At 36.4% G+C, this 13,614-nt stretch overlaps 1 long non-coding RNA gene across 2 annotated transcripts in view; it reads left to right on the top strand.

The window, feature by feature from the left end:
• Positions 1 to 13,614, top strand: part of LOC145674946 (uncharacterized) — a 181,326-nt gene that overhangs the window by 142,223 nt on the left and 25,489 nt on the right. The window lies entirely within an intron of this gene.

Raw genomic sequence — 13,614 nt, 5'->3', positions numbered from 1 at the left:
TTATACAAGTCATCGTGAAATAAAGGTCTGCACTTGCCGGAATTTTTAGCCCGGCCCCGGCTCCGGCCCGGCCCGTGAATTTATAATGTGAAGCCCAACCCGAGTCCGAAATATATTTCAGCCTTTAAGACTCGAGCCCGTGTGACAATCAAATGAGCCCGAAATAAGCCCGAATTACAGAAACTTAATAATTAACGCAAAATTGTATTTTTACTTACAGTAATTAGAAATTTAACTTTGCAGTTGCTTTAAAAGTTCTATATAAAGAACAGTCCAATAAATATCGTTGTACAGTGTATTTACAAAGTTAGGTCGAGAAATACGGTTGCATATTGAAAAAATTTACGGCCCGAGCCCGAGGTGATCTATGCTTTGTGGGCCTGAGTCCGGCCCGCGGGCTCGGGCCGAACCCGTGTAGACCTCTATCGTGTAAGTTTTATGTATTGACAAATATGAAGAGAGAAATAGGCCTATATTTCTGTACGTACACGAACTTAATATGTTCAGTATGAGTACAATAAGTGAATGATCTCAGAATTAGTCAAAGAACAAAACGACTTGGAGAGGACGCCGTATCCTACCTAGGAGCCGACCTGAACATTGGAGCTATAGGAATGCTGAAGTGTATCATTTACTGGTATGGACTTATACTAATATCAATAAGTGTAAGGTATATACTCACTTTATATTTGTCAGTGCCTAGTCATGATACGGTACTTGGAACAATTCTACAGACACGAATAAACATAACTTACACGCATTAAAACCATTCTGCGAAACTTAATATATTTCATTTCACCATAAACAGAATATTCACGAATATTGGTGTAGGAATTATCGATGTCTAAATTGGTAATAAAAGTTGGTTATGGTCAGTGATGCCAATTTAGCCCTTTTTTTTATATAGCTAAATCTAACCTATTTGGAGAGGCATTTAGCTACACAAATCTACAAAATGCTTATAGCTTTAAATATAGCCTATTTTATGAAACTCTTTTGCCATTTTTGGCTTTTTGTTTTATTAGCCGTTAAATTAATTCTAAAAAAAAATACTTTTTCTTTGAAAATAAACTGTAATTTTTAAAAATTAGTTTATTTATCATCATGTATTCATGCAATCATGATAATTTATGTGGGTGTACGGAGAAATAAGAAGTGTTTTTAAGGACTATGAGCTGCCGAAAGATGTACTACTGAAAATTGGGACAATTGCAGTCTACACAAACACAACCAATCCACAATCCAAGGATGGTTCATCTAGTTCCAGTGCTGTGACGTCATCGATGATGATTTGTTTCAATTCAACTGATAATATGGGTGTTGACTTTCACAAATCAGATGAGTTGTTGATGAATTTTATTGTAATTTAAAGCCATGTATGTTGCTTGTTAGTATTCAGCGAATAAAATTTAACATTTTAAATTTTACTATAACTCACTTATAATTCTACACACAAAAAAGGGGTTTAAAATCTACAATGTGGGTTATAGAATAGCAGTTCAAAATCTAACCATTTTTTGCTCAAAAAACCTTATTTCTGATCACTTAGCATATTTTCTTCAGAGGTTGTTGGCAACACTGATTATGGTAATGACTACGATACCTCTTGCATACGTCCTTTAATATGTTAATCATAGGTAACTCATAACATAACCGTAATATCATGAAAAAAAAAAAGAATCATGTTAATCGTATGGAATGCCTATGCCACATTCAGTTTTTCAGTCCCTTGATTCATATGAAGAACAACTTTTCTACTTTCTTTGAAACTGGAACTGGAACTTTAATTATGCGATTTTTTTTTTTTTATCAACTCTGGTTAAATGTATCCTAGTCTACTGATTTATACGGGAAATTAATTTTCTGTTTTCTTTTAAATGAATTGGAATTTTAACGATCTGATTATATTGATTTTTTCTTCAAATCTAGTTATGTCTCCTATCCTACCCGGAGGCTGAGTCATATGGCTATATAAATAATATATAATAGAGGTGATGGAACTGATCCTTGTGGCACACCGGTGCTGAGTTGAAAGGCATGAGACTTGGTCATGTTGATCTGAACGAAAGCCTAGCCCTGATGGCAAAAATAGCAATTAATCGCGCATAGGAGTGACGAATCAGACGTTTTGATTTGCAAACAAGACCCTCATACCAAACAATATCAAACGCTCGTTCAATGTCAAAGGAAATTAGGGCGGAAGGTAAACGCTTATTGAAATAGTTGACAAGAAGGGTAATAAGTTTGGTCAGCAGTGCTATAGGATGGACGGAATCAACCTTGAATAGTTGGCAGTTTGTTCTTTATTTGTAAATGATGACGAAATCGTTTACTAAAAGGCATTTTAGCGCCTTCGGTAGGATATACTACAGTTGAATTTTTATGAGCTTTTAAAAAAATAATTTTGCAATATTTCATTATATAGCAATATTTCTCGTACATAAAATAAGTTAAATTAAGAGTATACAATGGTGACACTGGTATTATACTATTAATTAAAATGTTCAAATAAAGTTTAAACAACAACAACAAAAAAAAAAAAAAAAAAAGGACAATACCATAAAATATTTCTTCTCTGCCTAAAGTTACATACTCCTTTAACAAATTTTACCCTTCAAATTATAGTTTCAACTGTTGAAAAGTATTTCTTCATTTGCAGGAGTTACAAGGATGTAAATAACAAGTCAAGTTACCCTATTAAGAGTATCATCTAGTATTCATCTAGGGTAGCCTACCAAGTGTCCTGAGCTGAAATATGTCGTTATGAGAATGAAGTTATACGTCCATTTGAATTAACGTACGAGACTGAATGGGTTAGAAAATACTGGTGTCAAATAGTTTTCTTTATAAATCCAGAATGGGTTATGGTGTCTCACAGATAACAGAACTCGCTTCTAGTGTGAAGCGTCCTTAGCTCGATCCCAGACCACGCGAGTTTGTGATGGACAACATCATATCAATGGGTTTTCTTGGAGTTATGCCCACTTCCTTCCACATTCCCATTCCACACTTTTTCCATTATCTTTCAATTTTATTGCCCATCCGTCTCTTATTCTAAATGGAAAAGTTGCATGACGTAAAATGAAAGATACGTTTACCAAGGGTACAACAAATTAAACTGATTCTGTGTTGTAATCTGGGTGTACGTATGCGGAGCAGGACACGGTCCTGGATCTGGGCAGGGGAATGTAGGAGAATCTTGCTGACAATGGCATTATGCTTACAGAGCCGTAGCTAAGGGGGGGCCAGCGGGGCGCCCGCCCCGGGCGCTGACAACAAGGGGGCGCCGAACGAGCAAGGAGAAAGAAAAAGTTGTGTTGGACATGAATAAAAGACGAGTCGCCCCCAGAAAGTATTGGCGCCCTATTAGATCAATATTGCTGTCGGTTATCAATGAAATACGTAGATTTCTTAAAAATTTTCTTGCTCGCTTCGCTCGCAATCCAAAAGTTTAAATAAGTCACAACAAGTTTTTACTTATTACTTAAAGAGTTATAGATGATTTCTTAATGACATGTGGTATACAAGGTGCCGAGTAATGACTTATAGTGTACGCAGGAGCATTTTCAAACTCAGAAACGAGCAAAGTCGTGTTCGGCGTTTTGACAGTGATGAGTTTGCTTAGTTCAAAACGTTTTTCTACCCCTGGGGGCTCAGTGGTAGAGCGTTCAACTCTGGTACTTGGGGTCCCGGATTCGACCCCAGCCCCGCCAAGTGAACTTTGTGGTGGACAAACACCGCGTGCGTGTGTTTTCTCGGGGTTCTCCCGTTTCCTCCCACTTTCTTCATTCCACCATTTCATTCGTTACTCATCATCACCGTCTCCTTTAGCCTAACCGGCATAACCGTGGGACGTAAAAATCAAAGATTTCATTTCATTTTTTTTCCTATCCAAACCGATTAATCACGACGCACAGTGGAGCCAAGGCACTGAATTCTTGGCAAAAATAAGAATTCGCAATATGAAGCAGAAAATTGAAAGAAAACCAATTAGTTTGGTGTGTGCAGTGGCTACAATAATGTTATTTCGACATTATTTTATCAAAAACATAGAGTGTTACATCATAAAAGGAAATATTCCTTATATTCGCGCCTAAATAATATAACAGATTATATGATTGGCATAAACAAACGCGTGGGCAATATGCTTTGATTTGGCAACTTACGATTGACTTACATTCTTACGCATGAAAGGAAAAAGTGTACTTATTCTTTTTACAACTGAAGAGTAATAAAATTGAAGAAAAGTTCTTGCTTCTCAAAATTATTTCCAAGTTGTGGAGGATTCGTTATGACAATGAAGATGCAAGGACGCTTCAATACATAAAAATTATCTCATCACAAGTTCTCGATATATTATCAGATGTATTAAACATATTATGGTTTACAAGCATCAGTAACCTGTTCAGCTTGTTTCATATATTGCATCGTGCATTACGTGGGCTGATTTCAGGGCTTGATTGGAACACTCTGAGCTGGAGCGAGCGGAGGCTCATTACAGTTGATTCCAATGTCACTTCTGTGCACGCATCGCATCACAAAAAAACGCAATACTGAATTGATCAACACCATTTTAAATATGGTTCTACCTTATGGTCCATAGATTGTTTGGCAAACATTGACGTTTCAAAATATCGCCACCATTAATCACACATGTTTGACTAGAGTTTAGTTCTGTTGGCGAATGCCAGATAAGTATGATTGGATGTTGGTAACAAGATGGGTCCTAGGGGGCGAAGCACCAAGTAGGTTTGGCGGCAAAATTCCCAGAATCGATCTATATTCAACTTTGTCACTGCGTGCATGGGGATCACACGTCTAATAATCTAAACTTGCTCTCACATTCATCCCACCTCAATTCAAAAGCAGCATTGCATCCAAAATGCGGTTTTCCTCAAACATTTTCATGCGCTATATTTCCCAAAAGTGCAAATATGTGCAGGTTTTCACTTTGCATACAGTAAGAATAATGTTTCCGCTACGATATATTAAAAAATCACAGACATAACATTATTATGCCATATTTTCTACTAAAATGCCATTCTATCGTTTGACTACAGTTTATATGCTTTCAGTACCACAGCATTTTCCAAATATGATATTAAGTAGGGGATTACCATAGGGATATGATACTGATATTAACATCATTCCAAATATGATTATTGATTACACATTACCTCAACATTCTAAATATACAAAACGATACATACATGTCGGTCGTGTCACCATGTTTACCAATCACGGAATATCTACACGCAATGTAGAAATAGTCACATTCAAAGTCAATTTCCTATCTTCTGTCACTAAGCAGCACCTTTCCTGCTTCGGTGCATAACCAAATTTACACGTCCCATGAATTCATTGTAAATAGCTATCACTTCTTTTCCTGCACACTATCTTATGTGTACACTATTAAGGTTTCATTATAGCAAATTATATCAAGTCAATCTTTTACTTCATTCTTCGAGTTTTTGCTAAGAATTGCCTGGTTTGGCCCCACTGTGCGACGTTGCGAATGAAGGTATGAAAGTGAGAAGAGTGAAGAGACACATTCAAGCTGCTGTTTGCGCGGGAATATTAAAAATAAAAGTAAACGAGGGAAACAATAACATTTTCGAACTTCAAGCAGTTGTAGAATAAGGGCTTAAGGGATCAGAACTTAGCCCGACGAAGTTCGACTTTTTTACACACACTAATCACTACCAATGATTTATTTTAAAATTCCATTGGCATATCAAATGCTTCCAATTTGGAGGAATTTATTGAGGTCATTTTTCATCAACTTTTTATATCGGCACCATATTATTTTGTGTATGCGTGTCTAGTTGTGTGATGTTTTTATCTATCTACATACATACAAAACATAAGTACACACATTCTTCATATATGTACGTGTTAGTGTATTTTAATATGTTAATTAATAATAAGTACCTTAAATTCGGAACTGTCATTCATTAAGAAATTAAGTAATTACTATAATTTCAGACATATGTAGTAGCCAAAGTATATTTTGGATTTTAAGTACAAACATTGAACATATTCTTCACCTCCATCGATCAATATTTAGAAATTCACAAAGAAGGATCCTTCTGAATTTCCATTACATTTCACAAAATATTTTTTACCGTTAAGAGATCGAAATTAACATACTATTGATGTGGTCACATACAGAATAAAATTAAAAAGTTTACAATTATTACTGGAAATTAATACTGTCACCATGGGCGGCGATTAGGGGGGGCAAAGGGGGGCAGTTGCCCCCCCACTTTTTTGAAGCAACCCATTAATGTATATACCGTAGTTTCATTTGGAAATACTGTATAAAGTTTATGTATGTATTACTGTTTCATAAGGAAAATGGTGCTATGTAACATTTGTCGTTGCGTACGTATTGGTTGTCTTCCCGTGAAGTTAAGAAAGCTACAGGAATTGCGTTTTAAGTGCGATGGAAAAAAACCCAAAAATTAACCTATTGGAGCACAACAATTCGAGCATACTTTCAATCCAGAGGTATGGAAGCCAAACCTGCTAAATCCATTTTCAGTTTTGTCAGGAAACGAAGAAGTGATGTCCTTATGTTTTAGAATTCTGTATTGTTTAACAATTTTCTTGTTTAGAGGTCCCTACTTAATACAAATGAGTCAAATCAACCATTAAACAAAAAAGTTGTTCAACAATTCTGAAAACATGAGGGCGTCACTTTTTCTTCGTTCCCAGACAAAATTCAAAAATGGATTTAGCAGATTTTGCTTCTATACTCCCTTACAAGGGCTCGATATGTTAGTCAGCCGCTTTGAAACTAATTGAGAGAACATTTCGCAAAAAAAGAAGTATTTCACAAGTTATTCTTTAATTGCACAAAAATTGACAATTCCTAAAATGTCTTCTCTTCTTTCTAAAATAAAGAATATTGATTTAAAAAAGCGTAATAAGAAACTACTTCTACCTTTTCCATTATTTTGTAATGTAATATACGAGTGAAGTGGTGTGTGTTTAGGGGTGTAACTGTATATACAATTAAATTTAGTGAATTCAACATAATTCTAGGTTTTAGGATTATTTTGTATAGCTAGAGTGTAGAGTGATTCTAAGTATTGTTGTGTTTTGATGTGTTCCAAGAAAGTAAAAACTGCACCTAACGGCAAGGAACATGTTTCGGGAAGCTGCAAAAGCAAATATCGCTTTAAATGTCGTATCATATGCTTGTATTATTTACTGTCTTTAATTTTCTAAGAGTAATAACATGCATGTAATAGCATGTGTGGAACTAAAAATTAAGTTCTTCAATTATTCCCAGTTTCAGTATAGCATCTACAGAACAAGACTCCTTATTTATTACTATGATAAATATTATTATTTCTATTTATTTGGTTTTCAAATTTGTTATTAAATAATCTGATTACACAATTTTCCAGACAGAATTTTAAGATGTTCATGAGCAAGGAATCAAGCCTCTTCTTACTTTTTCGTTATTTCAGAGTACAAAGGTCTAGTACCTACTTGCGTTGGTTTCGTCAATTTACTTAATAAAATATGAAATACGATATACAGTATTTTAAATTAAAAATATAGTATCCTATTATTTATAGAACCTTTCGTGAAACAAAGTGTTAGAAACAACCAGGAAAACTAAGATTGATATACAAATATTCAGATCATGTCTTGCCCCCCACTTTTAACGTCCAATCGCCGCCACTGACTGTCACCCATTTGGAACAATTTAAAAGCACATAGTTTTTAATGTATTAAAATTTCATTTCTTATCAATAGTATGAAATGTTGTAAATAGTAGTAACTTTCCATAACTGTTCTCCTAGCGAATTTGTATACAACCAAAGGTAGTTTTGTCAAGTTTAACAAAAAGTCCAAAATAAGACTCTCGAAAACAGCTCTTATTTGGAAAAGGATACATAATGATCGTTTTTGGTTGTTGTAATGGTCTTTCCAAGAAAATTAATAAAAATTCAGCGTAACAACAAAAGCTGCTTTTCTTATATATATATATAATGATTGCTAAAGTGAGTGTAGGGGCGCTGAATTCTACTTCGCCCCGGGCGCAGAAATCTCTAGCTACGGCTCTGTATGCTTATAGTGGAAAATCCTTGATAAAAGACTTCAGTAGGGAGTAGCAACATGTTTCAGAGCATAAATCTATTTTTTACTTTCTCTTCGAGTGTCTTCACTTCGTCAATCCCATCTTTTTCATAAAGTTTTCAAATAATTCTGTAACAACATAAGAAATCATAATTTTGAAAAGTGGATTACATAACACAATCTACATCAGGTAACCAAGGAAGTTCGCGCGATTTTTGAGAACAGGTACCGGTACTTTCGTAGCGTTAGTGGGGTCAAATTGATTCTGATGATGTCATATATTTACATTCCTTGCAAACCTTATTCAGTAGAGAGTTGTTTAGTATGTCGCACGTTTCGCTATCCATTTTGTAGGAAGCGCTATCTTAGAGAGAACATGTCATTGGAGAGAGAGATTTTAAGGCCTATTTTGCTTTACGAGTACAAATTAGGAAGCAAAGCTACAGAGGCTGCTAGAAGAATATGCTCCGCGTTTGGAGAGACGTCAGTGAATGGACTGCTCAAAAGTGGTTCAGGTGCTTTTTTTTCCGGAGAAGAGAGCCTTGGAGACAAGACTTGTGTTGGTCGTCCATCCACCCTCGACAATGCCCAACTGGAGGAGAAAATCAAGCAGAACTCTCATCAAATCTGCAAGGAGGTTGCACACAGGGTTGGAGTATCTGACAAATCCATTCGATCACATCTTCCTAACCTTGGGATGACATTGGTTCCACATGTCCCGTCCGAGGGAAACAACCTATAACGGTTGAACATCTGCTTTTCGTTGCAGTCACATCATAATAAAGATTCGTTGACTGAACGAAATATTGACATACAATCTACAGTTTTCTATATACAATCTACATACGAGTTTTTGGGATCGCTGAGATAAACAGTGACGCGTTTAAGTCCAAATTCATCTCCCATATTGGGCTGAGGGTTGCGGATGGGAAGAAATGACAGGGATTTTTGTCATTAAATTTTCGTTGAAATGTTTATCATAAGGGGGAAAGGGTTCAAATACTTTATATAAATCTATTAACCACTTGCGAAGAAGCAGTACTTCAGCTAGTACACTATGAAATGAAGTAATAGTAGTAACTTTCATATAGAGCAGAAATTTCATTGGAAGATACAATTATAATCCAAATTTCTGGGCTAAAAGAAGATACTTTAAAGCAGATTAGTTACTGTAGGATTCGGCATTAATATCGATTATTTTTAGACCTGAATCCTTTTCAACACCCTAGGGGTGCTAACCGGAGCTAAATACAGACTTAGCTTATATAAGAAATTCCATCAATCAACTTTAGGATTCCAAAAACTATGGATTCGGTACTAATATCGGACATTTTCAATTATTTTTACAATTTCAACTCCTCCTAGGTTGCTAGTGAGGGCTGAACTTGAACTTAAATGCCATCTATAAGTCACTTTTTAATCTTTTAAGCGACCCCCGAACTATGAAATCGACACTATAATATCGGTATTCTTTTTATTTTTATACCTGCCATTCAAACTCTCCCTAGGAGTGCTAAGGGGGTTTTGCCCCCATCCAGGGCTGAACTTGGACTTAAACTGCCACCAATTAAGTTAGCGACGTTGACAACTAATGATTCGACACTTTTACATGTCGCCATTTCACTGCCCAGGTGCTAATGGGGGCCTAAACTGGGAAACGACATCGGAAGTGCCATTATTTATCTATGCGACAGCGAAAACTATGGGTTCGACACTAATATTGGTCACTTTCGATCATTTTTATATGTCACTCCTCCTACTCCCCTTAGGTGTGTTAAGGGATCTTACCCCAACAATACTCTTTTTCCAGAGTGTAAGTAATATGTGTAACAGGCACGTAGCCAGGATTTCGAAATACTGTGGTTATCACAGCAGGGGCTCGATCATTCTAAACTATTTTAGTGGCAACATATATTCGTTCGTTTAGCCAGGAATTCGTAATCGGGGGGGGGGGGGACATGAAATACTGTGGTTACACACCAGGGATCGATCAATCTAAACTATTTTACTGGCAACATACCAGTATTGGTCTTTTAGGCAATAAAATGAGGATATGTTAGTATTTTAAGAAGAAAAACTAAAGAAATCTTGAGTAAAAGAAAATAAAAAAGTACGGTATTGAAAAAGATATAGACTTTCGAGGTCATTCGAACTCGGTTCTACTTGTCTTCTTTCTTCTTCTTTTTCTTATCTTCGTTTAATGCCATCAAGGATAGCAACGAGACACTCTTTCGGGAGTAAAGACATCCTATAAAATGGATTAGAGTTGCCGCGAAATTCAAAATGGCTCATATCATTGGTGATTCTGGGCATTTCTTAAGTTCTACCTTAGAGTCTATGTTATCCATGCAGATAGATGGAATTCGGAATGCTTCGTTACAATAATACCAACTTTCAACCTCCCCCCTCCCGGGTTTCTCCATACAAAGCTCCTCATAAGAAAGAGTAACCAAACACTTGCTGTAGCTTTATAGTTTTGACGCTGATTCATCTTTTTATCGTTTCATTTTGTTTCATGCTACCTTAATATTTTTCATTTCTGAATCCAAAGGGGGGGGGGGTCCGGACCCCCCGGACCCACCCCTTGGCTACGTGCCTGTGTGTAAGTTAGGTTAAAATTGCTTCAGGCGTCCCAGAGTTATGCTATTTATAGAACATACATACGAGGGTGGTTCAGCATGCTCCACCCCTTACATAGAAGGAACTCCCGTAGGAAAACCAAACCACAGTTATTTTTCAACATAGTTCCATGCAACATGAACACACTTGTCTAATCGGCTTTCCAGTGCTTCAATTAGGTACAGCGGGGAAAAAATCTTTTGATTGGTCTTGCAATTATATCCATAGCCTTTGAATCACTGGCAAAATGTTTTCCACGAAGATGTTTCTTCATATTGGGGAACAGGTGGAAGTTACTGGGAGCCAGGTCTGGCGAGTAAGGGGTATGAGGGACAATTGCGAACCCTGCTGCATGAATTGCAGTCACCGCAACTTGAGAGGGTGAGCGGGAGCATTGTCGCAATGGAACAACAAACCACGAGCCAACATTCCGCGGCATTTTTCCTTGATGGCAGTACGTAATTGTGCAATTAGGTTTGCAAAATAAACATCTATGATTGTCTTTCCCTGTTGGGGATAAGTCAAAAGAATTCCTTCTCCATCCCAGAAAACAAATGCCATGACTTTTCCCTTTGTTGGTTGAACCTTGAATTTCTTTGGTGGTAGAGAATTGTTGGGTTTCCATTCGGGATCGAAGTGGCGAACCCACGTTTCATCCATTGTAACAAATCTCTTCAGAAACTTTTGCTGATCAGAAATTTTCTATTGCCCGTTACAGGTTCTGACTTGTCACACAATGTGGCCGTCAATATGGCCGTCAATAGTCGCCCGTCAATATTCGCGGGATCCAACAGATCCGCGAATATACAGTGCCGGATCCAGGATTTTCTGAGGGGGTGCACCAAATAATTGCCAGTACATTTTAATTAAATTTGGGTTTTTAAAGGCCTTTAGGCATCTGTGGTGTGAATAAGGAATTGCCCTGGAAATGCTAAATGTCTGTTCTCGATGAATCCTGTTCCTTCAACCTTCAGAAAATTGACTGGAACTATTGATTTTGCAAAACTTACTGCTAGATTTTCACTTTAGGTAGTGTATATTTACAACGAAGAGGGAGGGTGCACGTGCACCCCCCCTAAATCCGATCCTGTATATATATATATATATATATATATATATATATATATATATATATATATATATATATATATATATATATATATATATATATATCCATTAACAAATTCTTCAATTCAGGCAGGTCTCGTCGCCGCTCACAGAGAATCAGACAAAAGACTAAAATACTCAAACCTATTGGACAAATATTGGTTTGTAACAGTAGCAATAGAAACCAGTGGGTCTTGGGGTCACGAAGGATCTAATTTCATTAATGAAGTTGGTCATCGAATAGCAATCAAAACTGGTGACCCCCGAGCGACTGCATTCCTTTTCCAACGTATCAGCATCGCCATCCAGCGCGGGAATGTGTCATCGATCTTAGGCACATTACCTCCTGGTAAAGAACTGGACGAGATTTTTCTTCTATAACACACAATAAGACGGAAGGAGACATATCCGAGGAGGCTGACAACCACTTTGACTATGTTCATGAAGAATGTTTTGAATCCAGTTTGGATAAATATACATTGTTGGAAGTCATGGCTAATACCGGTAAATTTGGGAGTGGTAGCAACATTATCTACAGATTTTACTTTGTTACTCAAAATCGTTAAAGACCCGAATGATATTGTTTATTTGTCCGATGTTTATTTTGGAACAAATATGATAGCTACAGATAAACTACGTATTTCGTAATTGAACAATTTTATATAATAATTTTCTTAATATTGTGGCAATATGTGTAATGTGATAAGACCATTTTAGATTCTCATCAATAAATATACCTAAGTATTTCATCATAATGTTATTATTTAATTTCATATGTAGATTGATACATTCGTGTATATGTTGATTGCATGTTCATATTAACTTATGTATTATTCTGGAATAGGTGTAATAAATGTTTTTAACAAATGTTTATGTGGAATGGGATACACACTGCCAGGTGAGATGCCACACGTCTCAGCTATATGGTGGACAGTCACTCGCCGATCTGCTAAAATCACGTCATTTACTTTTGTAACAATTTCTGGTTTGATCACCGTTGCAGATGGACCACCACCATCTTCATCTTTACAGGTCTGCTGACCACATTTAAATTCACTGCACATCTCTTTACTAGATCATATGTAGGGCTAGAGTCTCCAAGAGCTCTCACCATATCTGCATGGATGTCCTTCGGTGTTAGATTTTTCTTGAGTAAATATTTTATCATTGCTCGGACTTCTGATTCCTCAATTTTTTCAAATGTGGCTATACTTCTTACAGCTCATTAGCCTGTAACAAAAAGAGAAATTTTGGTAAATTTTTGAAACTTTGTGGATATTAGTCTAAAGTATACTCAATATTATGCACATAAAATTACAATTGAGTTGAGTTGACTTTGAGTTTTACGTCCCGTTCAGCAGCGAGGCTATATGAGTCGTGGACCTGCTGATTAACGTGGAATCCGAACCACATGAGCTCCCGCCGGGAACATAAAATTACAAGTCTCTACTGTCACTAGAAATGGATCAGGGGCGGAGCATGCTTAACCATCCTCTTAATACATACTTTTTACATATAAATAAAGATTTAATAACAATTTTTGATAAACTATATTACTTATGGTTAGTATCTAAAATTTCGTCCTTCATTTGAATTCTCTAACGTACCATATATAATTACGTATGCAGTATTACAATATACACAAGTATTGTTGAACAGTATAATATCATACGTAATCTGCATAGAACTCATCAAATATTGATCAAACTTGGCATGGAGGTAGAGCTTGAGTTGGGAAGTAGGTATGCGAAATATTTGGTACCCGAGTTATTGGTCATCAAAATTGGGATTTGA

Source organism: Thermobia domestica, chromosome 18 (assembly GCF_964235325.1).
Source record: "Thermobia domestica chromosome 18, izTheDome1.hap1.1, whole genome shotgun sequence".
NCBI lineage: Eukaryota > Metazoa > Arthropoda > Insecta > Zygentoma > Lepismatidae > Thermobia > Thermobia domestica.
The sequence above is the reverse complement of the archived record's forward strand: the minus strand, read 5'-3'. Positions and strand labels throughout refer to the sequence as shown.